Consider the following 24,508-nt stretch of genomic DNA (forward strand, 5'->3'; position numbering starts at 1 on the left):
AACTCAATCAAATTTACAAGAATAAAACAACCCCATCAAAAAGTGGGCCAAGGATATGAACAGACACTTCTCAAAAGAAGACATTCATACAGCCAACAGACACATGAAAAAATGCTCATCATCTCTGGCCATCAGAGAAATGCAAGTCAAAACCACAATGAGATACCATCTCATACCAGTTAGAATGGCAATCATTAAAAAATCAGGAAATAACAGGTGTTGGAGAGGATGTGGAGAAATAGGAACACTTTTACACTGTTGGTGGGACTGTAAACTAGTACAACCATTGTGGAAAACAGTGTGGTGATTCCTCAAGGATCTAGAACTAGAAATACCGTTTGACCCAGCCATCCCATTACTGGGTATATACCCAAAGGATTATAAGTCATGCTGCTATAAAGACACATGCACACGTATGTTTATTGCGGCACTATTCACAATAGCAAAGACTTGGAATCAACCCAAATGTCCATCAGTGACAGACTGGATTAAGAAAATGTGGCACATATACACTATGGAATACTATACAGCCATAAAAAGGGATGAGTTCGTGTCCTTTGTAGGGACATGGATGCAGCTGGAAACCATCAATCTCAGTAAACTATCGCAAGAACAGAAAACCAAATACCGCATGTTCTCGCTCATAGGTGGGAATTGAACAATGAGATCACTTGGACACAGGAGGGGATCATCACACACCGGGTCCTATTGTGGGGAGGGGCGGGGGGAGGGATAGCATTAGGAGATATACCTAATGTAAATGACAAGTTAATGGGTGCAGCACACCAACATGGCACATGTATACATATGTAACAAACATGCATGTTGTGGTTGTGCACATGTACCCTAGAACTTAAAGTATAATAATAAAAATATATATATATACTTCAAATACCTAATGTAGATGATGGATTGATGGGTGCAGGAAACAACCATGGCACGTGTATACCTATGTAACGAACCTGCACATTCTGCACATGTATCCCAGAACTTAAAGTATAATTTAAAATTTTTTTAAAAAGAGAAATTAAAAAAAAGAAAACCAAGTGATAATGTAAGAAAGCTAATGAGAAAAGTATATACTTTAAATAAGGAAGTTAATGTTACTTACTGATTGACCACTCTGTGATTTGGAAAATAATGCGGTGACATTTTTCGTGTCCGAAGATGGAAAGTTAACTGTGGCACTGGAGACTGACAAATTATATAGAATAATTATGTAAACCCTTTGAGTCTCAACTTTCTTGTCTGTAAAATAAAGATGGTATTACCCTACAACACAAATTCATGATGAAAATTAAATGAAATGATATAATGCGTAGCGTAAAGGACAAATAGAAGACGTTCAATAAATATCAATTATCTGATTGCGTAGACTCTTTCCCCATCCCTCAGTGAGATCTTGGGGATTAGTGGTACCTATCTGTAAATTGTTTTATAATCCAGGGATGAAAGCTGTTGTGTACACAGAATGTGATAATTCCTTCTGGAATTGAAAAAAAAAAAAAAGATTTTAAAATGCCCTTTAAATTTATTCTGGTGAAAAATGTCATATACACTAATGGTAAATAATAGCAATCACTGGGAAAAAATAGAAATAAAATGAAATAAATAAAAATAACAAAATGATGCTAATATGTGGAGTAGCGTAGTATAATAAATGATTAAGAACCTGAGTTTTGGCATCAAAGAATCTATGTTTGAACCTAGACTCTTTTGCTTCTTACCTCTATCACTCTGAATACTTTTCTTTATCCTTTTTAGGCTCAGTCTTCTCAGCCATGTAAGGTGAAACTAAGGCAAGGTTGTTATAAGAATTAAATGAAATGGTGCATATAAAGTATTTAACACAGTGCTGGACTGTTATGCGGGCAGATACGGATAATTATAATGATTACCTGGTTCCCCAACATGCCTGGTGAGATAAATCATTAACCATCACTAAATAAATAAATCCCCGCTCTACTAATCTTGGGGTATATTGCACATAGTCATCCATTTGAGAGACAGCTTGGTTGGAAATAGGCAACCATCAACTCTATGGCCTATGTCACTCAATTTTCAATTCTTCTTACGCTTCTGTTACAACTGCTGTGAAAGATAACTGTCTCTCTTTTCATGGTGTCCCCAGCCCTACACACCTACACCCAGTGACTTTTGCACATGCCGTGTCCTAATCTTTGGTATTAATCTTTAATGCAAATTTATCCAGCCTGTTTGAGTGCAAATAGGAACATGATGAGTAAATACAGAACAAATAGATACATACATACATGGATACATATATACAGTTATAGAGCAGATATGAACATATATCTATGTAGATACAGCTATGTGCATATCGTACAGAGTTATAGTATATGTAGATACAAATATAGATATATAGATACAGACATATAGACATAAAGATATAGACAAAGAGAGATATTGAAGGGTAGGAGGTTGTGTGAATATACTCACAGCTTTTTCTTGGCCTGGGAAAAATACCTTTTGGAAATAATTTCTTGTACCAGGATAGGGATCTCAACAGCATTCATTATGCTGATTTTGAAGAATAATTTCCCAAATCAAAGAATGTAGTGATGATAAGCTCTTAGTGAGATTTTTCTAAACTTTTAGTTTTAAAAAAGTCTACCAAATAAGAATAATGTTGTTTTACAAAACCTCAAAGTACTGGTATCTGATAGAAAAGATATGGACATGGCTGAAAGAATGAACAGCAAGCCAAAATCAAAAGCTATTGACTCTGATCATGATCTTTATGTCTCTACAAAGGTAGATATTTATGATTTTTATACTTGAACTTGCAACTCTTTGCCAAGTGCATAGTCATTTAAAAAATCCAAAATGACTGATGTCTTATTCTAATCCAAATTACTGATATTAGGATGGTGTATTATCTGTCTTTTAAATAAAAGAATCTATGAAGGAATGAAAACTATACAAACCCATGATGAAGAATTGAGCTTCAAATCATTATCATGGAATAAGAACATGAAATGTTAATTCCAATATTAGCCATCACTCCTTGGAAAAAGACACAAAATGTAAAACAATAATTGGTCCGCATTCTTGTCTAGTAATTAAACTTCTTTATCATGTGGAATTAGTGGTTTGAGTGTAGAAGGACATAGTCGTTTTAATAAAATATTATTATTGAATTATGTGCAGAAACATGTAAAAAAGCATGTGTTTCAAAAACAATATGAGAGCTACTTTTATCCAGTCTTTTATATTTTGAAAGAGTTTGAAGAATAACCTCTCTATAAGCAACAATTGCTTGGTAACGAAGTACAGAAACTCACTCTGGCTAACTGAAGCTGAAGGGAAGTTTTTGGACTGTAAGGAAAGAAGGAGGCTGTCTCTAGAAAGCCAGAATGAGAGAATCACAGGCATATTTTCATCTGGAAAGTAAACTGCATGGGCAACTACATTTGGGAAGACCTTCTACTGCTTCCAGATTTTCTGATCATTATGCATTCCAGGGAGGAGCATCAAATCCCTGCAGCTTGAGTCACATGCCCACCTTGATCTTACCAGAAAATAAAAAGCAGGATGGGGTGCAAGGACTCTTCAGAACTCCCTTTGGCTACCCCAACACTTGCATGTAAGAGTCCACTCTCCAACGAAGAAGTAGCATTTTTCCCTTAAATAAAACCAGATTGCTGTTAAGGAAGGAAATAGATTCTAGGCTGCCTGAAAATAAATGTTTATTTTGTCTTCCCCTTAGATCCTTTCTGCATAGTCTTTTGAATAAGGCAATACATTATTACTATCTACTGCACATGGAAATGGAGGTTGCTTGAGTTGAAGCAGGCTATCCAAGTTCATGGGGCTAGTAAGGAAAACAGGCAAGACTACTGACCATATTCTTGTGTCTTTTCTAGTCGTTTTCCTACTACACCCTTCTGAAGAGACATTAATTTATTATTTGGTTTCTTTCAACTACAAATCACCTTATTTTTCCCTTTTCCTCTAAATCATTTTAGTGGATAACAAGCTACAGAGAAAGTCTGTGTATCACTGTCAAATCACCTTTTGGACAATATCACCCTGCCATGTTTCTGTCAAAATGAATCTGCAACATTGACAGGAGAAAAAATATATAAAGGAAAGGTTCTCATTGTTCATTCAGGGATGGACTCAGCTGGAGGGAACCTTGGGAGGTGGCATCACCAGGGCAGACTGGATACAATTAGGAGATGCTGAATGCCTCTCTGTGTTCCTGGGCACTTCTGCACTCCCTTAAAAGAGCAATTTCACTTTGTCTCCATTCCAAGTTTTCATTCTACCCCTGCAGTTCACAACCACGGCAAACACTGAACACAATTCTGTATTTATATGTGTGGACAGTGTCTGTGACATACTGACCTTGCCTAAGATAGGGAAACCTGCGACTCTTTCTTCTAAGTGTAGGGGAAGAAGCCATGCTGGTATGTACTGACAAGGAATGAAAGAACTTCAGAAGCTGTTTACAGGGTTTCCTGAAATTCAGGAGAATGAAGCTTGGGATGTTTAAAATTCTCTTTATAGCTGATTTGAATTTGCTCAGTAGAACACAGATCCCAGAAAAGCCTATCTCATGACGCCTACTCACATGGCTCTTTTGTGGGTAGAAGGGAATATCTCCTTTTCCCCTAACTCTGGAATTAAATTTCTGGGGCTTATGAGTTCCTAGGAGTGTGGGAGAAGGGTGTGGACTATGGTGTGTGCTAATTGTTATTATAATCATTCATCCATCTGACAAATGATGCCTAAGTGGTATCTGACAGGAAGGCTAGTACTTACTTTCAGAAGTATATGCCCATGAGTTTTTAATCTCAGATGTACTTAGACTCAGAAAATTCATATATTTCTGTGTCCCTGTTTGACAAACTTCCACCAGCATCCCAACAACAAGGTAAAGGAAGGGGGCTATAAAGGGTGTTTTCTGAAAATACTTTGAGTCACCCCATTTGGTATCCAGCCATAAACAGAACCCTCAAGACAGGGCTCCCCAGGCCCCAGGCCATAGACTGGTACCAGTTTGTGGCCTGTTAGGAACTGAGCCACACAGCAGGAGGTGAGTGGTAGGCAAGCAAGCAAAGCTTCATCTGTATTGACAGCCACTCCCCGTCGCTCACATTACTGCCTGAGCATTACCTCCTGTCAGATCAGCCGCAGTATTAGATTCTCATAGGAGCACAAACCCCATTACAAACTGCCCATGATCTTGGTTGTGTCTTCTTTATGAGAATTTAATACCTGATGATCTGCCACTTTCTCCCATCACCCCCAGATGAGACCGTCTAGTTGCAGGAAAACAAGCTCAGGACTCCCACTGATTTTACCTTGTGGTGAACTGTATAATTATTCCATTATATATTATATATTATGTTGTAATATATAACATTTCTATTATTATTACATTGTAATAATGTATTACACTGTAATATATTATTATTACATTTTAATGTATTACACTGTAATATATTATTATTACATTTTAATGTATTACACTGTAATATATTATTATTACATTGTAATGTATTATATTGTAATGTATAGTGCATATATTATTACATGTAATATATTATTTAATATAATAATATACATATAATGTATATTACATATATTATTGCATGTAATATATTATTACATAATAATAATTTAGTGTAATAACATACATGTAATGTATTATGTATATTATTACATGTAATATATTATTACATATAATAATGTAATATAATAATAACATACACATAATGTATATTACATTCTTATTATATGTAATAATATATTACATGTAATAATATATGTAGCATGATAATAACATACATATAATGTATATTACATATGTTATTACTTTGTAATATATTATTATTATGTAATATATTATTATATATGTAAGTAATATATTACAATGTAATAATAATGGAAATAAAGTGCATAACAAATGTAATGCATTTGAATCATCCCAAACCATCCCACTAACCCCCTGGTCCATGGAAAAACCGTCTTCCAGGAAACCGGTCCTTGGTGCCAAAAATGTTGGGGACCAGTGCCTAAAGGGACAAGTCCTGATTTGGATAAAGACAGGAAATTGCCACAAACATAGAGGGCAGTGGAGTGAAGATTTCTGATCTAGAAAAACAACAACAACAATAATTCGGTGTTCACAGCCTGAGTAGATTTTGGTTGATTTGCAGAGCAGTTGGCCTAAGATCTTTTTGAGACCACCAGTCTAAATACCAGCTCTTTCCCCAGACAGACCTTACCCCTCACTGGCCTCAAATGCATGAGGCCTTGAAAGTCATTGAACAAAGTACTTGGAACTGAGGGAATGAAAAACTAGAGATGTGTGTCTTTTAACAATCTGTTATTGAGCATCTGTGACACTTTCATTGTTGGTGGTTGATTTTTATTTTAAGGTATATAAAGTAAGATTCATTCTTTTTTTAAGGTATATAAAGTAATATTCTTTTTTTATGGTTTTGACAAATGCACAGAATCACGTATCCACCACCAGAGCAACGATATAGAAAATTGTCATCACTTCAAAAATTCCCATGTCTCCCTTTTGTAGTGAATTCTTCACTTCACCATCAAACTTTGGCAAACACTATTCTGTTTTCCATCCCTTCAGCCGTTTATCCTTTTTTTTTTTTTTTTTTTTTTTTGAGACGGAGTCTCGCTCTGTCGCCCAGGCTGGAGTGCAGTGGCCGGATCTCAGCTCACTGCAAGCTCCGCCCCCCGAATTTTTTTTGTATTTTTAGTAGAGACGGGGTTTCACCATGTTAGCCAGGATGGTCTCGATCTCCTGACCTTGTGATCCGCCCGCCTCAGCCTCCCAAACTCCTGGGATCAGTTTATCTTTTAAAACAATATCGTATAAACAGAATCATATATATGTAGCTATTTCAGTCTGGCTTCCTTCACCTGCACACAGTGCATTTGATATTCATCCCTGTTGTTGCATGTATCAGTAGTCTGCTTCTTTTTATGACAGGGAAGTTTTCTGTTGCATAGAGGTACCACGTTTTCTACCCATTCTGCAGTTGAGAGATAGCTTTCAAGTGTTAGAGATTATGACTAAAGCTAACATAAACATTTCTGGATAGGTTTTTGTGTGAACATAGGTTTTTATTTCACTTTGATAAATACCTAGGATGGAAATTGCTAGATCAAAAGACAAGTATCTATTTAACATTATAAAAAACTTCTTTTTTCAAAGCCAATAGCCAAAATGTTTTTCAAAGTGGATGTGGCTGTACCATTCTATATTTCCACTTGTGAAGAATGAGTGTTCCGATGAATCTGCACCTTATTCACATCTGAGTGTCATTCACATCTCAGAAGTGTCAGGTTGGTGGGGTTTTTTTTTTCTTTTTTTCCATTGTATTAGGTGTGAAGTAGCACATTGTGGACTTCATTTGCATTTTTTTTATCACTGCTTATTTGCCATCCTTATATTTTCTTGCCATCCTTAAATTTTCTTAGTGAAATGTCTGTTCAAGTATTTTGTCCATTTCCTAACTGAATTATTTGCTTTCTGATTATTGGGTTTTGAGAGTTCTTTATACATTTTGCACAAAAGTCTCTCATCAGATATGAGTTTTGTGAATATTTTCTCCTAATCTGTGCCTTGCCTTCTCATTCTCATTTCTTTTGAAGAAAAATCCAGTTAACTTTGGTGAAGTCCAATTTACCTATTTTCAAATCAGTCTATGAATCATGTCTTTGGTGTCATACCTAATAAATCTTTGCCAAACTCAAGGTCACAGAGATTTTCTTTCTTTTTTTTTTTTTTTTTTTAGAAATGCTGTGCTTTTTGATTTCATATTCAAGTCTATGATCTATTCTGAGTTATTTTTGTATAGGGTGCAAAACATCAGTAAAGACTCATTTTTTTCCATATTGCAGCATAATTTTTTGAAGACTACCTTGTCTCTAATTGCCTTTGCACCTTTAAGAGTCAATCAGCCATAATTTGTGCATTGATTTCTGAATTTTCTAATCTCTTCTATTGATCTATATGTTTATCCTTTCTCTACTGTCATACTCCATGCTCTTATTATTTAACAATATTCTGTATTTATAGTATGCTTAATTGGAAAATCAAAGGTATTTTTCCCTAAAAATTCATCATTTTTACTGCATGCATTTTTAATTGGTAATTTACTCTCTTTGTTCACTTTTTCCTTAATTTTTACTTTCAAAATTCATAAGCCAACCAGTCTGAAAAAGTTGCATAATGTATAATTTCATTTATGTGATATTCTACAAAAGGCAAAACAGATTAGTAAACAGATCAGTAAAAGATAAACACAGCAGAAGTTCTGGGAGTCAAAGGAGAAATTATAAAATAGGTGAAGCACAGATAATTTTTTTTATAGGGAGGTGGTGAAACTATTCTGTATGATGCTATACTGCTGAATACATTATACCATGTGCTTGTCAAAAATCCTTGGAACTTTATCGTACTAAGAGTCAGCACTAATTTATGCAAACTGAAAATAAAGTATTTAAGAGACCAGGGACTCTCAGGATGGAATATAAACTGTGATGAATAAATATAACTGTATGGCAAATATGTAAAACAAATTTCCTGAAGTGGGAGAAAAAGGTGCTGATCTAAGTAACTCTGGAAATGAGTAGAATCTATAAGATTAAAGGCAAAAAGAACTTCACAAAGCACTCTAGTTGGTAAAGATCTTTCCCGCAGAGGTAAGAGTTAACAATTCTGAAACCTCTATACATGTCTAGAATTGAATGATTAAGTACATGAATGGCAGATGGATTTCTCATTGTTGGAGTGGGAAGTTACAGAAAAGCAAGCGAAAAGACTAGAAAGATCCATGTGGTAATAGAGTTGGAGTCATTAGTGTGAACTCATGTTTAGCTCAATGTGGATATTGATGGTTACATACAGAAATATTGATAGGTATGTGTATATGCACAGATACACATGTATCTCTTTGCTATATCTATTGATAGGGCCTAAACAACAAAACCGTTGCAGCAATGAGCACATCTAGTGCCCAGAATTTGGTCTCTAATTCCATTCTCTAATAAAAGGACCCAGGGCTTAATGAAAAAATGGTTAATTCTAGGACTGGAACAGAAAATGAGCCTGGAGAGCCTTGTGGTGCCATAAAGAAAAATAGGCAAACAATAAAAAACCTGCATTGATGGGATAAGTCAAAGAGACATAAGAGCCACCTGAACGAGCTCTCAATGGCCCAAACTAAAAAATTTAAGCATCAAAATGAAGTCGTACTGGATCACAACCTAAAGTATAAAATCAATATGCATGATATATACTGGCACAAATAAATGATCAAAAAATGCATAGGGGAGAATAAGCAAATCTCCTATGTAGAAGAATTCTAAATAATGTGTTTGTCCTTAAGAAGGTAAAACTTAATTCCCCATCCTTTAAGTGTGGGCTGAACATAGTGACTTTCTTCCAAAGAGTTCACTATGGAAAGGAGAAAAAAAAAATGACTTGACAGTGAAGAAAGCTGACAAACACTGCCTCATTTTGGCAATCAAAGTTAACAATAGCAGTAGTAAGTCATGTTGATAATATGAATCCTTGGCCAGGCATGGTGGCTTACACCTGTAATCCCAGCACTTTGGGAGGCCGAGGTGGGCAGATCTCCTGAGGTCAGGAGTTCAAGACCAGCCTTGGGCAACATGGTGCAACCCTGTCGCCATTAAAAATACAAAAAGTATCTGATCGTGGTGGTGCTCACCTGTAATCTCAGCTACTTAGAAGGCTGAGACATGTGAATCGCTTGAACCCAGGAGGCAGAACTTGCAGTGAGCCAAGATCACACCACTGCACTCCAGCCTAGACAACAGAGCAAGACTCCATCTCAAAATAAATACATACATATGTATTTATTATGTGTGTATATATACACACACACACAAATCCTTGACAGAATGTGATGAGAAGGGTGCTTCACCTCTGGAGTCTTCCTTCCAATACGCTATAGCCCCAGTCTAATCATGAGTAAATCATCACATGAATCCCCATTGAGGGGATATTCTTAAAAAGTACTTGGCTAGTAAACCTCAAAAATTTCAGAGTTATCAAAAGCAAGGAAAATTTGAGAAGCTATCACAGCTAAGAGGAGTCTAGAGAGACATGATAAACAAATAAAATGGCGAATCCTGGATGCAATCCTGGAAAAACAACAAAGTGACATTAGGTAAAAGCTAAGGAAATGTATATAAGGTTTGGGTTTTAGTTAATAATACTAATCAATAATGATTAGTTAATTGTGACAAATGTACTATACAATATGAACTGTAAGAACTGGGTGTGGGGTATATGGGAACTCCCTATATGAACTTTAAATTTTCATAAATCTAATTCTAATCTAAAACAAGAAGTTTATTTTAAAAGCAAAAAATGAATCAAAAGCTTTTCTGCTTCCGTTGTAAACATGAGACTCCAAAGAGGCTTCATCTCATTTTCCTTCACTAATCGAACAATTCTAAAACTGTTTGCTTGTAAGAATTATAAGGCTAAGTTCTATCTCAAGGTCAATAATTCCACATCTTCCATGGGCTCAAGCAAAAGGGCAGTGGCATGCTGCTGGGGCAGACCTCGATGCACAGGGGGAAAATGGCCACTCATTGTTTTGTTTGTTTTGGTATTTGATTGACTGACCAACAGAATGTGGCAGACATGATAATCTAGGTCTTTTGAAGACAAGATCTAACAAGCCCTGCAGAATCCCTTAGAACAGATAGTCTAAGCACATTGTCTGAGGGGACTGAAATTCCTTGCAGTAAGAAGCCCCAGACCCACAGAGAAACCAGGTGTCAGTGATCAACTGACAGCCTCAGTTGAGCTCCCCACCAATAGCTGGCAACTCTGGACAGGCCACATTTGTGAGCCATTGGGTACCTCCCTCCCAATTGAGCAGTGAATCTTAGAGATGGCTCCTGTTCTAGTCACCATCGAATGGCAACTGCATGGGAGAATCTGTGTGGAAACTCCCCAAGCTGAACCCAGTCCATCTACAAAATTACAAATATTCATAACCAATGGTTGTTACAAGACACCGAGATTCAGGATGGTTTATTATGTAGCAGTAGATATTCAGAACACTCTACTCAATGCTGCAGCTCCAAACTAAATCTTCTAAGAGCATCCCATGTACAAACAAACAACTACAAAAAAAGCAAACATTTGCCCTGTGCCTCTTATTTGCAAGGCATGGTCCAACACCTGTAACTTGAAAGCTTAGTGCCATCACCCACAGAAAGAAGGCATCTCTCCAGTAACCATTGTGAAATATTTCAGAAGAGCTACTGGCAGTGAAATTTATGTCTTCTTTTTAAAGATTATGTCTTCTTTTATAAGACGACTCACTGCCTCCTCTCAAGTATATCTGAAGTATGGCTGGTTGGAGTATATCAGGACTCTCAGAGGAGAACAGCATATAAAACCAACACACCTGAACCCAGGTAAAGGGAAAGACCCTCATTATTATCTTTACCAAATGTTGATGCTTTGCATTAATTTAGATTTAACAGACTACTAATGGTTTTGTCTCCCCACCTAAAGCTCGTCTTGAATTTGGTCCCTGTAATCCTCATAATCTCCACCTGTCAAGGGAAAGACCAGGTGGAGATAATTGAATCATGGTGGTGGTAGCCCCTATGCAGTTCTCATAATAGTGAGTGAGTTCTCACGAGATCTGATGGTTTTATAAGGGGCTCTTCCCCGTTTACTCAACACTGCTCCTTCCTGGGCCCTGTGAAGACGGTGCTTTGCTTCCCCTTTGCCTTCTGCCATGATTGTCAGTTTCCTGAGGCCTCCTCAACCATCCCGAACTGTGAGTCAATTAAACCTCTTTCCTCCATAAATTACCCATTCTTGGGCAGTTTCTTTACAGCAGTATGAAAATGAACGAATACAACTAATAGTAAGCTTCTAAAACAAGATGACATTTCTAAAAATTATTTCATGGAAAAGATTTGTTATGAATCTGCCAAGACACCATACTGTTTAAAAATCTGAAGTAAAAGTCTCAACAAATTATTGCATCTAGCCTGCATGAGTTTGTTGTTATTAAATGATTCTGAAATGCAGTGAAAATGGAAACATACTGCTTAATGAGAATGATTTTATCAATACCTGTCTTTTCTTCTAAATTGCTTTCACTTCTTTAATAGAGAAATAAAATTATATGAAATGTATGCCAGTAACTCAAAGGAAGGGGCGAGATGCTCTGTGGACATAACCTTGGGAAGGAGTGATATATACCAGCAAGGAGTCAAATATCTTAACTCTGTCCCAGGTTAACTCAGAGCCAGGCAACGAGGGAAGCATGCAGGACAGTGATTAGAAATTCTTGTCACCTGGAGTGGATACCCAGCTCTGCTGCTCACCAGATTCGTGACCTAAGGGTTGTAAGCTGTCAGAGATTCATTTGTGAAATAAGATATAATAGCACTAGCCTTAGAGACCTGTTGGGGTTAAAATGTGATTAAGCTTTTAAAGTGGTTGACATAATCTGTCTGTCTACCTTGTATTAAGCAGTGGTAAACGCTGGCCTCTAGTTGTTAAAATGACCTTGAATCTCTGCATCAGATTCTGTGCCTGGACTTCCCCTATTCCTTTCTCTTCAGGAAAGACACCAGTGTTCACAAACACTTTCAGTTCATTGAGAATCAGAATAATTCCTCTGACCCGTCTGCTTTTGAAAACCATAATCTTGGAGCAGTGACGAGCATGAACATCTGTAGGGATTTGTGATCATCATGGTCGAGTTATTTAATCCATCTGTGCCTCATATTTTCATCCGTAAAACAGGGATAATATAGTACCTACCAGATGAGGCAAATAGGATCAAATAACATAATACATGCGTAGAACCTAATGCAGTGTCTGACACATAGAAAGCATTCACTTTGCCATTATTATGTTTTAATCATTTTTATGAGTGTAAAACATTTTCATTAGGCATATCATTAGTAACCTCATGTCCTGATATCTTTGCTACAAGTCTTTTTCCTAGCCATTCATTCTTTCATAAGGTGTACATGAGGGTAACACGATGAAAACACTTTTTTTTTTTTTGAGACAGAGTCTCACTCTGTCGCCCAGGCTGGAGTGCAGTGGCCAGATCTCGGCTCACTGCAAGCTCCGCCTCCAGGGTTCACGCCATTCTTCTGCCTCAGCCTCCTGAGCAGCTGGGGCTACAGGCGCCCGCCACCATGCCCGGCTAGTTTTTTGTATTTTTTAGTAGAGACGGGATTTCACCGTGTTAGCCCGGATGATCTCGATCTCCTGACCTCCTGATCCGCCTGTCTCGGCCTCCCAAAGTGATGGGATTACAAGCTTGAGCCACCGCGCCCGGCTGAAAACACTATTAATAGGGTAATAGAGGACACGGAATGTCTCTTAGGGGGAATATTGCTTTATTTATTTATTTTTTTAGAGCCTCGCTCTGTCACTAGAGCTGGAGTGCAGTAGCACAATCTCCTCTTACTGCAACCTCCGCCTCCCAGGTTCAAGGGATTCTCCTGCCTCAGCCTCCAGAGTAGCTGGGACTATAGGCGCACCACCACACCTAGCTAATTTTTGTATTTTTAGTAGAGATAGGGTTTCACCATGTTGGCCGGGATGGTCTTAAACACCTGACCTCCATCCGCATTGTGGATACTCCCAAAGTGCTGGGATTACAGGCATGAGCCACCGTGCCCAGCCTATATTGCTTTATTTGTAAAGTTATTTTTAAAACCATGTGGAGTGGTGGGTGAAATACTGAGAACCTATCTGATGGCTCTCAAGCAACAAGGTGAGATATTAAATGCTTTGCTCAAGAGATTATGGAGAATTTCCCCCAAAGTGAAGAGGAGAGAGTCAGAAGGTCCAGGAAGGGAGGGAAATAGAAGAAAACTGATGGTGGGAGACTGCAGGATGGGAGTCAGTATGGGGTGGATGAGGATTTTCTAAGAATAGGCATATTCACTTCTAAGTTTTCTGCTTCATTGAAAGTTCCTTCTCTACCCATCAAGTAATTCCAACCCATCATAAGAAAGTCTATTTTACTCATGAATATGTTGAACCTGTGGGAGCTTTTATGTATGGTCATTATAAGTGAATATCCTGGATATGGGGATGGGTTGTGGGCAAAATTCCGGAAGTAGGGGTTCACTCTGCCTCATTCCTCACCCAATGAAGAATGTATAGAAAATGTTGAGAGTCTTCAACGTGTCCACAAAGCATGGAATGGAAGACTCAAGCCAGTATGAACTCACCAGCATGTCTTTGTGCCCAGTCTAGGAACTGGCACATTTTTTAAAAAATGAATATATAAATGAATGAGATCACAGCTGACATCCGGGTTACATTTCATCTCAGGCATTATATATGTAAGCAGTATTTACTTGCAAACTGTTCGGGCATCATTCTCAAAGTTCTCTGGCTGAACTCTTTAGCTCATTGAGAATGTGAGTGTAGTAAACTAGACTGGTTGTACATTTATTATGCCCAAATTTTATTCATTTAATGTACTTTTCCTAAATACTATCTACAATGCACTGTTCTAGCTACACAATGTCTTTGTCTTTGTGGATCTTTCATGTTAGGTGGATAAAACAGACCATAAGCTTTTAACAGAAGTATTTCATATAGTGCTATGAAGAATGTCAACCAAGGTGTTTGGTTAGGGAGAGCCTCGGCAGGGAATTGGATAAGAAGAATTGTTAGTGAAGTTGATCAGAGAATTCTACTCTGAAAAGACTTTTGGGTTGAGGTATAAATTATGATATAGGGCATGGGATAATTTGGGGGTAGAACTTTCTATATAAAGGACTGTGGTAAGAGAGAGGCTGATGGAATAAGAACAAGATAAGTGTGCTGAGTTCAATGGGAGATGGTTGAATGAGATTTGGAGAGGGGTCAGTAAAAATTTGGATTTTATTTGGAGGGCAACAGGAAGCCTTTGGAGGGTTTTAAACATGAGAGTGGCATGATCCATTACAAGAGTATTTGTTTTACAATAAACAATGCTCATCTCCTCTATTAACTCGTTTAACCATCACCACAAACCTGAACTCTAAGCTTTAGATCAGGAATGCAACTGGTGCTCAGAGAGGATATTTGCTCTATCCAGGGTCATTTGGGTAAAAGGGAAAATGGAGGATTTTGCAGGATGGCCAGCAAACACTGACTGCCTCTCAACTGGAGCTCTCTTTGTTTAATCATTGATGGAAGGGAAAAGAAACCTGTCTAAATTGCTGCTAAAAGACACAATGTGGCAGTGATTTTTTTTTTTCAATACTCTCTGCAAAGTAAGCTAAAAACTCATCTTTCCAATAAGCATGAGTATAATGCCTTTCCTGATTTTTTTCCAAGTCTGGCTTTTACCCGTGTCTTTGCTGAGCATGCATGTGCAACGTCCCTACCAGCTTCTAAGGCATTAGCTGATGACCTGCAATCTGGAAAAGGGTCAAGAGAGAGAGATTAGAGTGCAGGGAATGCTGAGGGGATGTAAGAGGTAACAGAAAGGGGTGATCCACACAGCAGGCTTCAGACAGCCTGACTCAACAACAGATCTGTGTATAAAGGTTTTTGTGATGTTTAGCTTTATGCGAAATCAAGTTATATACCTTCATGAAACATCTACCAGTTTCTAGAGTCAATATATTTAAAATTAGTTTCAATATGACTGATATACATTGTTTGGTTTATGTAGACTTCAGTGGTATTATAGTGTATGTATTTTAAATATTTCATTAAATTGTATGCTATTTTATGACATTTTTCATGTAATGCTCTGAATTTTGTATGAACTCTGTAAAGAAAACTTTACCTAATTTATATAGTATAGTTGATCTTCCTTGTAATTCAAGATGTGAGAACTTATTCCAAAACTTATATTAAAAGTAAACACAATAAAAACACCCTTTAAAGACTGGTAGCATTAACACAATAAAGATATTTTGATTTTAAAAATCAATTAACTAAATAGAATAGAGTATACTTAAATATCAGAGAAATATTGTTTCCTCTTGTTCTTACCTACTTCTCCTCCTGGGCAATATTATTCACTTCATTTTCGATGAACCAGTATTTGTCAAATTTCTTGTAGACACTAAGCAAGATGCTAGGTGGTGTGTAGACACTGGTGGGTAAAACAGACATAGATCCTATGGGGACAAAGGGCAATATATAGACAATAAAGAAAAAGACTTACAATTAAATAAATGAATATGCCATTACGAATTGTGTCAAGTGATGGCATGTGGTAGAAGATGACAATACCAAAATGAGGGGATGGCATATACTGTTGTCTCCCTTATATTCACTTTCTTCCTTTTCCTTAGCAATAGCATTATTGTTTGGGGGCAGTGGGATGCTAGTGGTGATGGTGAAATTATATCCCACTTAAAAGAACTACATTTCCCAGAATCTCTTTCAACTAGGCATGGCCTGTAATACAGATCTGACCAATCAGGTAGAAGTAGATGGAAACATAGCTTCCTAAGGGGACTACATCCTCCGTGGTTCCTATCTTTTATCAATTAGGAACATGGACAGGACTCTGGAGTATGGTCATCTTGTGACCATGAGGCAAACAGCATGAAGCAGAGTGTAAAGGAATCTGAATTAACCCTGGGCTTGTTGTGTGAGGGGGGGAAATGTACAGCAAATTTACTTAAAAATGTGTATTAGTCAGATTTTTTAGTTACTCATGGGTAAATGCAATTCCTAATTAAAGGGTAAAGTGACTGCTGAAACTTGCTCAAGAAAAGAGGTGGAAAAATTGGATGGCAATCAAGCATAGAGGTACCACGAAGTGTCTGAAGTTGTTTGGTTATGTCTGTAGACAAACCAAATGCTTAAACAAAATAAACTGAATTTCTCAACACATGCACACACACACACACACACACAGAAGGTCCCCATAGATTTTTAGTTTCAAAAATGAGTATTTGGCACACATTTGTATTCACACAACTCTTTTAGCCATCTACTTCCCTTTACCTGTGCAAGCCTATACATTTAATGAGCAGAATAAAAATATCCATTCCTTAGGCTAAGGTTTCATTTTTACATTGCACTAAAATAGTTCCCAACTTTGGTTTGCAATATTAGAAATTCGGGGAGGTTTAAAATAATACTCAGCTCCGGGCCTCGCACAAGACCAAATGAACCTTAGAGATTCTAATTTAGTAGGTCTGGGTACCTTGGGAGGGGTCTGGGCTTTAGTCTTTTTTTAAAAAGCCCCTTAGGTGATTCTATTATAAGGCCAGGTTTGAGAACCACTGATCTAAAGGGATAAACTTGAGTCTGGCTGTCCACATGCCTGTATCGCCCCGAAGTGCAGTAAAGTGCAATAATATAGTGGCTCAGAAAGTCCTCTATTTTTTCAGAAAGAAAATCTCCATTCCAGTGTTAAATTCACCAGTAAACAATTTGGTGATTTTGAGCAAATTATTGAACCTTTTAAGCCTCTCTTTCCTCATTGAAGACTAAATTAAATAGATGCTGTGCACCCACCAAGATAACACTGATACTACTTGTGGGAAGTTATGCTAGCTGAGTTTTTCAATCACTATTTGTGAATTAGCAGGGGCTCCAAGTATTAAAATCGTGCAATATGGTTAAGATCTACGTAAGTACAGTGAAATTTCTACATCCAATACAATCACACAAACATGACTGGATTTTCAGTATTTGGAAGATACTTTGAGGATAAATTCACTTAAACAGTAGACAACGTGACAGGCAAAAACGGACATTTTGAGTTCTGTGGAGACACTCAGTAGAATCCACAGCATGTAAAACTGAACAGTCAGAAACCTTTGAAAATGCATTTGAAAGAGGCAAGTCATGTTTATTAAGATGCTATGAAAAAATGAAAACAAAACTAAATGACTTCAAATATGAGCTTCCAATTTAAAAAAAAAAAAAAAAGCCACCAGGGTAGGCCCACCGAGTTGCAGGCTCTGATTTGCAAGAATGCTGCTCTTTACAGGACATTATTTGCGTAGCTGCTCCCTGGTGGGCCACAGCAGGAATATTATTTACTTAACCATGGGGAATGGTTTTTCAGAGCAACCCCAAGGAAGCCAGAAAGTAAAAGTGTCTTCATTATCTAATGGTGTCATAGTCTTAGAGTTAGAACAAGTGCTTAATACCATACTCTGAGCTGTTCATTTTCTGGATGTAAAATCTATGGCCTGTATGTTAGGTGCCTCTGTGAACACATTGTAGGTGGTTGATGGAGGGCAATTGGAAGCCTCTGAGTTGGTGAAGTCAGTTGTAGCCCCTCTATATTTCTATTTGAGCCGTGCTGTCCAATGTGGCAGCTACAGGCCACACAGGGCTTTTGAATTCTTGAAATGTGCCCAGTTAAGTTGAATTGTACTGTAAGTATAATGCACACATGAGATTTCAAAGACTTAGCATCTGGCTGGGTGCTATGGCTCACGCCTGTAGTCCCAGAACTTTGGGAGGCTGAGGTTGGCAGATCACTTGAGGCCAAAAGTTTGAGATCAGCCTGGCCAACATGGCAAAACCCTGTCTCTACTAAAAATACAAAATTTAGCCAGGCATGGTGGCATAGACCTGTAGTCCCAGCTACTCGGGAGGCTGAGGCAGGGGAATCACTTGAACCTGGGAGGTGGAGGTTGAAGTGAGCTGAGATAGCACTGCTGCATTCCAGCCTAGGTGACAGAGTGAGACTCCACCTAAAAAAAAAAAAAACCTCAGCATGAAAAACAGTAACAACAAATAACACACACACACACAATGTCATTAATTATTTTTCTGATTACGTATTGGAATGACAATATTTGGGATGTATTAGGTTAAATATATTAAAATTAGTTTCTACATTTTACTTTTTTAAAAAATGCAACTACCAGAAAATTTAAGTAACATCTGTGGCTCACATCTAATTTCTTCCTCTCTTTTTTTTTTTTTTTTTTTTTTTTTTTTTTGAGACAGTTTTGTTCTCATTGCCCAGGCTGGAGTGCAATGGTGCAATCTTGGCTCATTGCAACCTCCATCTCCTGGGTTCAAGCGATTCTTGTGCCTCAGCCTCCCGAGTAGCTGGGATTATAGGCAGGCGCCACCACACCTGGCTAATTTTCTATTTTTAATAGAGACAGGGTTTCACCATGTTGGTCAGGCTGATCTCAAACTCTTGACCTTGGGTGTTCTACTGGCCTCTGCCTCCCAAAGTGCTGAGATTACAGGCATGAGCCACCGTGCCCTACTCTCGCATCTAATTTCTACTGGACAGTTTTAACTTAGATTTCCTATGACAAGGTAAGTAAAGGTAACCAGAAACACAAAAAGATTGACAATCTTGTAAAAGTTAAAAGGACATGGTCAGAAATAAAGGGAGAGAGAGGTCATGGAATAAAGGGGTGTGAATTGGTGTAGTCAGGCATGAAATCCTAGATATGTTCTCCATAAAGGGCTACTAGCTCATTTCTTAGAAACATGGAAAATTCAGTGAAGGAAAGGGAATGGAGGCATCTTATTCAATGTTTTCAGGGGCAAGACATCAACATTTAGAGGCTACCAGCTGTTCTTTCAAGGTATCTTATTCTATAGGGGGAAAAAACGCTATTATATATGTTATAAGCCCCGAATTGCATGCTGACAAATGAGTTCCTCTATAGCTTAAGGATATAGGCAAAATTTTAGGAAAGGTAAGTTATTTTTTCCTGAGACATGCCTAATAATGGCATATGTTTTCTCTTTTTCATTTTTAAATCATACAGCAAAATAACTTTCTGTATATCTTCTAATATGCTTATAGTTAGCTGCAGACTTAGTAAATGCGATACTGTAGATTAGGCCACTGACTGCTCAGTAGAGTATTTTGTGTATAGTTTTAGCTAACAGATTTTCATTTTTGATGGAGATTTGTCAGATTGGTGTGTGGAGGTGGGGTGGGGGCAGTGAGAGACAAGATCTTACTCTGTTGCCCAGATTGGAGTATAGTGGTGTGATCATAGCTCACTGCAGTCTCACACTCCTGGGCTTCAGCAATCTTCCCATCTCAGCCTCCCAAGTAGCTAGGACTACAGGCGTGAGCCACCACACCTGGCTGATTATTTTTTCTTTTGTGGTGGTTGTTATTTATTTTTGGGGGTAGAGATAGGGTCTCACTCTATTGCCCCGGCTGGTCTTCACTCTTGGCCTCAGGCAATCCTCTTGCTTCAGTCTCCAAAATATTTCTATCAGGTTTAAGAGGGAAATGCCTACCATTATTCATTTTGCGTTGCAGTAAATAAGCTTCATGACCAGTGAAAGCTTATGAACTTCTTTGTGGAGATGCATTCCTTGCTGATTGACTCCCCCTTTCCTTCATTTGTAAACTGCAGAAGATGTGTTTCAAAACCGAAAGATTAGGTATATTTCATTCTTTATTGAGCAAGTAACGAAAGAAAATACATTCACATTATTCAGGAAGCAATCATGAAGATACTTTATAGCTCATTTGTATCAATATCAAACTAATTCAATGACAAGTCAACCATCATGCCCTTTAATCATGGAAAACTGTAAGATATTTCAGCTGAATCAATTAAGGGCAATTAACAAAAAATGAGCTACACACATGAAGCTCATTATTTTAGGTTGCGGGATCCTTTCAATGTACTGGGATTGTTTTCTTTGATGTGCCAGATGCCTGTTTTGCCCAACAAAAATCAAAACACTCCAAAGCATAAAAGTATGTACCCCATGTCTTCTTTCAGGTGGACTTGATAACTCACATTGGACATTAACACTTGCAACTATTATTCCTTGGTGAAAAATAAATATTCTTTGTCCAAAGGAAAAATAGAAATATTCAAAATAATAAATACAAATCGGATTCAACTGTACAATTCATGCTGGAAAATTAGCTAAGATTAGGAAGAAAGAGGTTGAACATTGGCCACCTTTTGTCTGATTAAAGGCACAGATAAAGGACATGCTGCTAGTCTTTTCTCAATCTGTATCAGACAAAGAGAAACATGTTTCACACATCTGCTTGCTTTGAGCAGAAATCTCTTCTAAACATGTATAATTTTTCTAAAATTTTTCGTAAAATATGTAAATACTTAGTAACATTGCCTCGGTGTTCCAATAGTTATACCAATGATATTTTTAAATGTTGGCTTTTAATACACTTATTAAAGGAAATTTAGGTAATTACTATTTTTTTATTTTGCCAATGAATGAGATCAATAGCATGGATAATCCAAAACAGTGGATGAATTTAAAAATAAATTGGATTCTACGATGCACCGTACTCTCATGTTTATACACATGGATTCGTGTTATGTGTATATGTGTTGGAATGAAACATCTTATATGTACACATTAAAGTGTTCACATTTCCTGAGATGTGACAATCATTGTAAGGACAGAAATCTTGGAAACATTTTGGGTAACTGATATGAATTTGCTATTTACTCAGATTTTCCAAAAATATTCTTAGAGTATCTTTTATCATTCTAGGCAATTAGGTTGTAGTCATGATTAAAATAGTCTACTGGAATTATATCCAGAAGGTAGACCTGATAAAGTTATAAATAATCATCATGACAATGTTAGATTCTTAGAGTACATAGAACAGCAATCGCATTATGTCCCAACATAAGCCCTAGTTGGGACAGCCTCTCGGAGGAAGTGATTTTGTTTTTAACTGCTTATTTTGAAAACTTGTCAAATTACAGAAAAGCTGCAAAAATGGTATAATGAACTCCCATATTTCCTCCACTTTGCTTAACCAATTGCTAACACTTTGCCCTCTTCTGTATGTCTCTATCTCAGTTTTGTTCTGAACCAATTAAGAGTTACAGGCATCTTGACCCTTCTAATTCCTTCAGCATGTATTTGCTAAGAACAGTGCCATTTAGAGCATCACCATGACACAATATTACATTTAAGGCATTTAACATCACTACAAAACTAGAATCTCAAAGCAATCCATATTCTAAATTTGCCAGTTGACCCAGAACTGTCCTTTTTAACAGGAGGAAGTGAATTTGACTAATAACCAAATGTTGAGCCTGACGTAGCCTCATAAAAGGGATTTATGGGAATCAAGAAAGAAGGAACAGAAAATCCAAAGACATCTACATAATATTTGTATACATTTATTTTAAAAACCATAGACCTAGCTAATATTCTTGGGATAATATTAACAAATAAAATGTGGCTTAAAATAGGCTAATTAAAAATGTTTAGTGTAAAATTACATGTAGTAAACAACCTTGTAAAAATTGATGCTCATATTATTTCTATTTGGTTTTCCTCTATTTTACCCATGTACTCTTTATTTGTTCCTTGATAAAGTCAGTTGAAGCAATCTGCTACATAGCTCCATGTGTGAGATTTAGGAAAATTGTTGCCTGCAGAATTTCAAATATGGATATGAGGCATTTGGAAGCATTTTCTGATAAGAGAGGACCATAAATTGCAACCCTAAGGTACATTGGTCACATTACCCAACCAAATGTTTTTATTTAAACAAGATTCAGAGGGAGGAGGGATATATTAGCCACAAAACTACAGTGCCATTACTTATTGAATAGACCTATTTATATGAAAAATGAACATTTAATGTATACATGTGGATAATGTAATCCACTTTATCTTATCTGTATACATGGAAGATTCTTATTACCATCAATCTGGTCGTCCCTTTTTGCTCATTCCATTTGCTTGAGAACTGTGTCTGGATTAATAATGAGTGTATTTCCCCAAATGAGCATAGACAGAAGGCAAACTGGCCCTTTCCCAAGGACAAAGATAATCTGTCTAGAACTTTCAGAGGGACCGAAAGTCTGTTGGCCCTCATCGGGACCATGGAAAGTTTGTAACATCCTTCGTGTCCAGCAGAGGAACAGCCTGAATGTCTGATTCTTTCTAACCTTTTAAAATGATAAAATAAATCCAAAGTATTATAGGCCATCTGGTACTTACAATGCAATGTCTTCAGATAAGTCTGAGCAAAGGGCAGACATATTACTCCCCTAGAGAGAGCATTTTGGTTATATTCATTCTATTTCTCTTGCCTGATCATGACCAAAGATATCACAAAAACCTCCTCCTCTGATGCAGTCCCCTTTCTTCATTCTTTAATTCATCATTATTCTTAGTTATTATCTAGATTTTATATTTTTTAAAAGTACCAAAATAAAAGCAAAGGTGATGATAACCCTAAAAGATATGTCACATACATATTTTAAATCTTACTGACATTTATTGCAGCATTGTAAAAACCTACAAAATGCCCAAAAGACCAACAAGAATAGAATGAGTAAATAAATTAACTTAATAAATATTAGCGAGATTAGTCATATTAAAGGGGAACACAGATGATATACACCTATGCCAAAGGAGGGCCATGATTTATGGAGTGAGGGGGAAAGAACACAATAAAACAAAAACCAGATAGCCAATTGCAAAATTAGAGTAGTCCTTTATTTCAAAAAGAAAAAACAAGCACTGTGTGCTTATGTTTGTGCCAGCGCAGGTTTATATGTATGTACACATGCGTATGTGTGTATAGGTCTGTGTATAAATGAAGGAAGTCTGGACGGATACCAGTTAAGCTGTTCCGAGTAGTTCTCTAACTTGAATATGTCACTTAAAAAGGTGTATTTGTCTATTGTCACACTGCCATAAAGAACTGCCGAAGACTGGGTAATTAATAAAGAAAAGAGGTTTAATTGACTCACAGTTCCGCATGGCTGGGGAGGCCTTAGGAAGCTGAGAATTACGGCGGAAGGCACCTCTTCACGGGACAGCAAGACTGAGAATAAGTGCCGAGCAAAGAGAGGGGGGGGAAGCCCATTGTAAAACCATCAGATCTCATGAGAACTTATATCACAAGAATAGCGTGGGAGTAACTGCCCGCATGATTCAATTACCTCCCACCAGGTCCCTCCCATGACATGTGGGGATTATGGGAACTATAATTCAAGATGAGATTTGGGTGGAGACACCGCCAAACCATATCACAAAGATATAATCGTAAGGTGGTGATACGATTTGGCTCTGTGTCTCCACCCAAATCTCAGGTCCAATCATAATCCCCAGTGTTGGAGATGGGGCCTGGTGGGAGGTGATTGGATCATGGGGGCAGTTTCCAATGGTTTAGCACTATCCCTGCAGTGCTGTTTCATGATATAGTTCTCAGAAGTTCTGGTTGTTTAAAAGTGGCACTGCTCCCCTCTCTCCTGCTCCAGTCATGTGAGACATACCTGCTTACCATTCGCTTTCCGCCATGATTGTAAATTTCCTGAGGCTTCCCCAGCCATGCTTTCTGTACAGCCTGTGCGACCATGACCCAATGAAACCTCTTTTCTTGATAAATTACCCAGACTTGGGTATTTCTTTATAGCAGTGCAAGAATGGACTAGTACAGTTAGCATGAAGAGCTGGCAGTTTAGCAAGTACCCAGTCTAGCCTGGTGTTCTTGGAACATGTGTCTTATTAAATAAGCAGTGAAAATTGAATCCAGATTAAGCTCCCTAA

The sequence above is a fragment of the Trachypithecus francoisi genome, unplaced genomic scaffold, assembly GCF_009764315.1.
Source record: "Trachypithecus francoisi isolate TF-2019V2 unplaced genomic scaffold, Tfra_2.0 Lachesis_group21, whole genome shotgun sequence".
NCBI lineage: Eukaryota > Metazoa > Chordata > Mammalia > Primates > Cercopithecidae > Trachypithecus > Trachypithecus francoisi.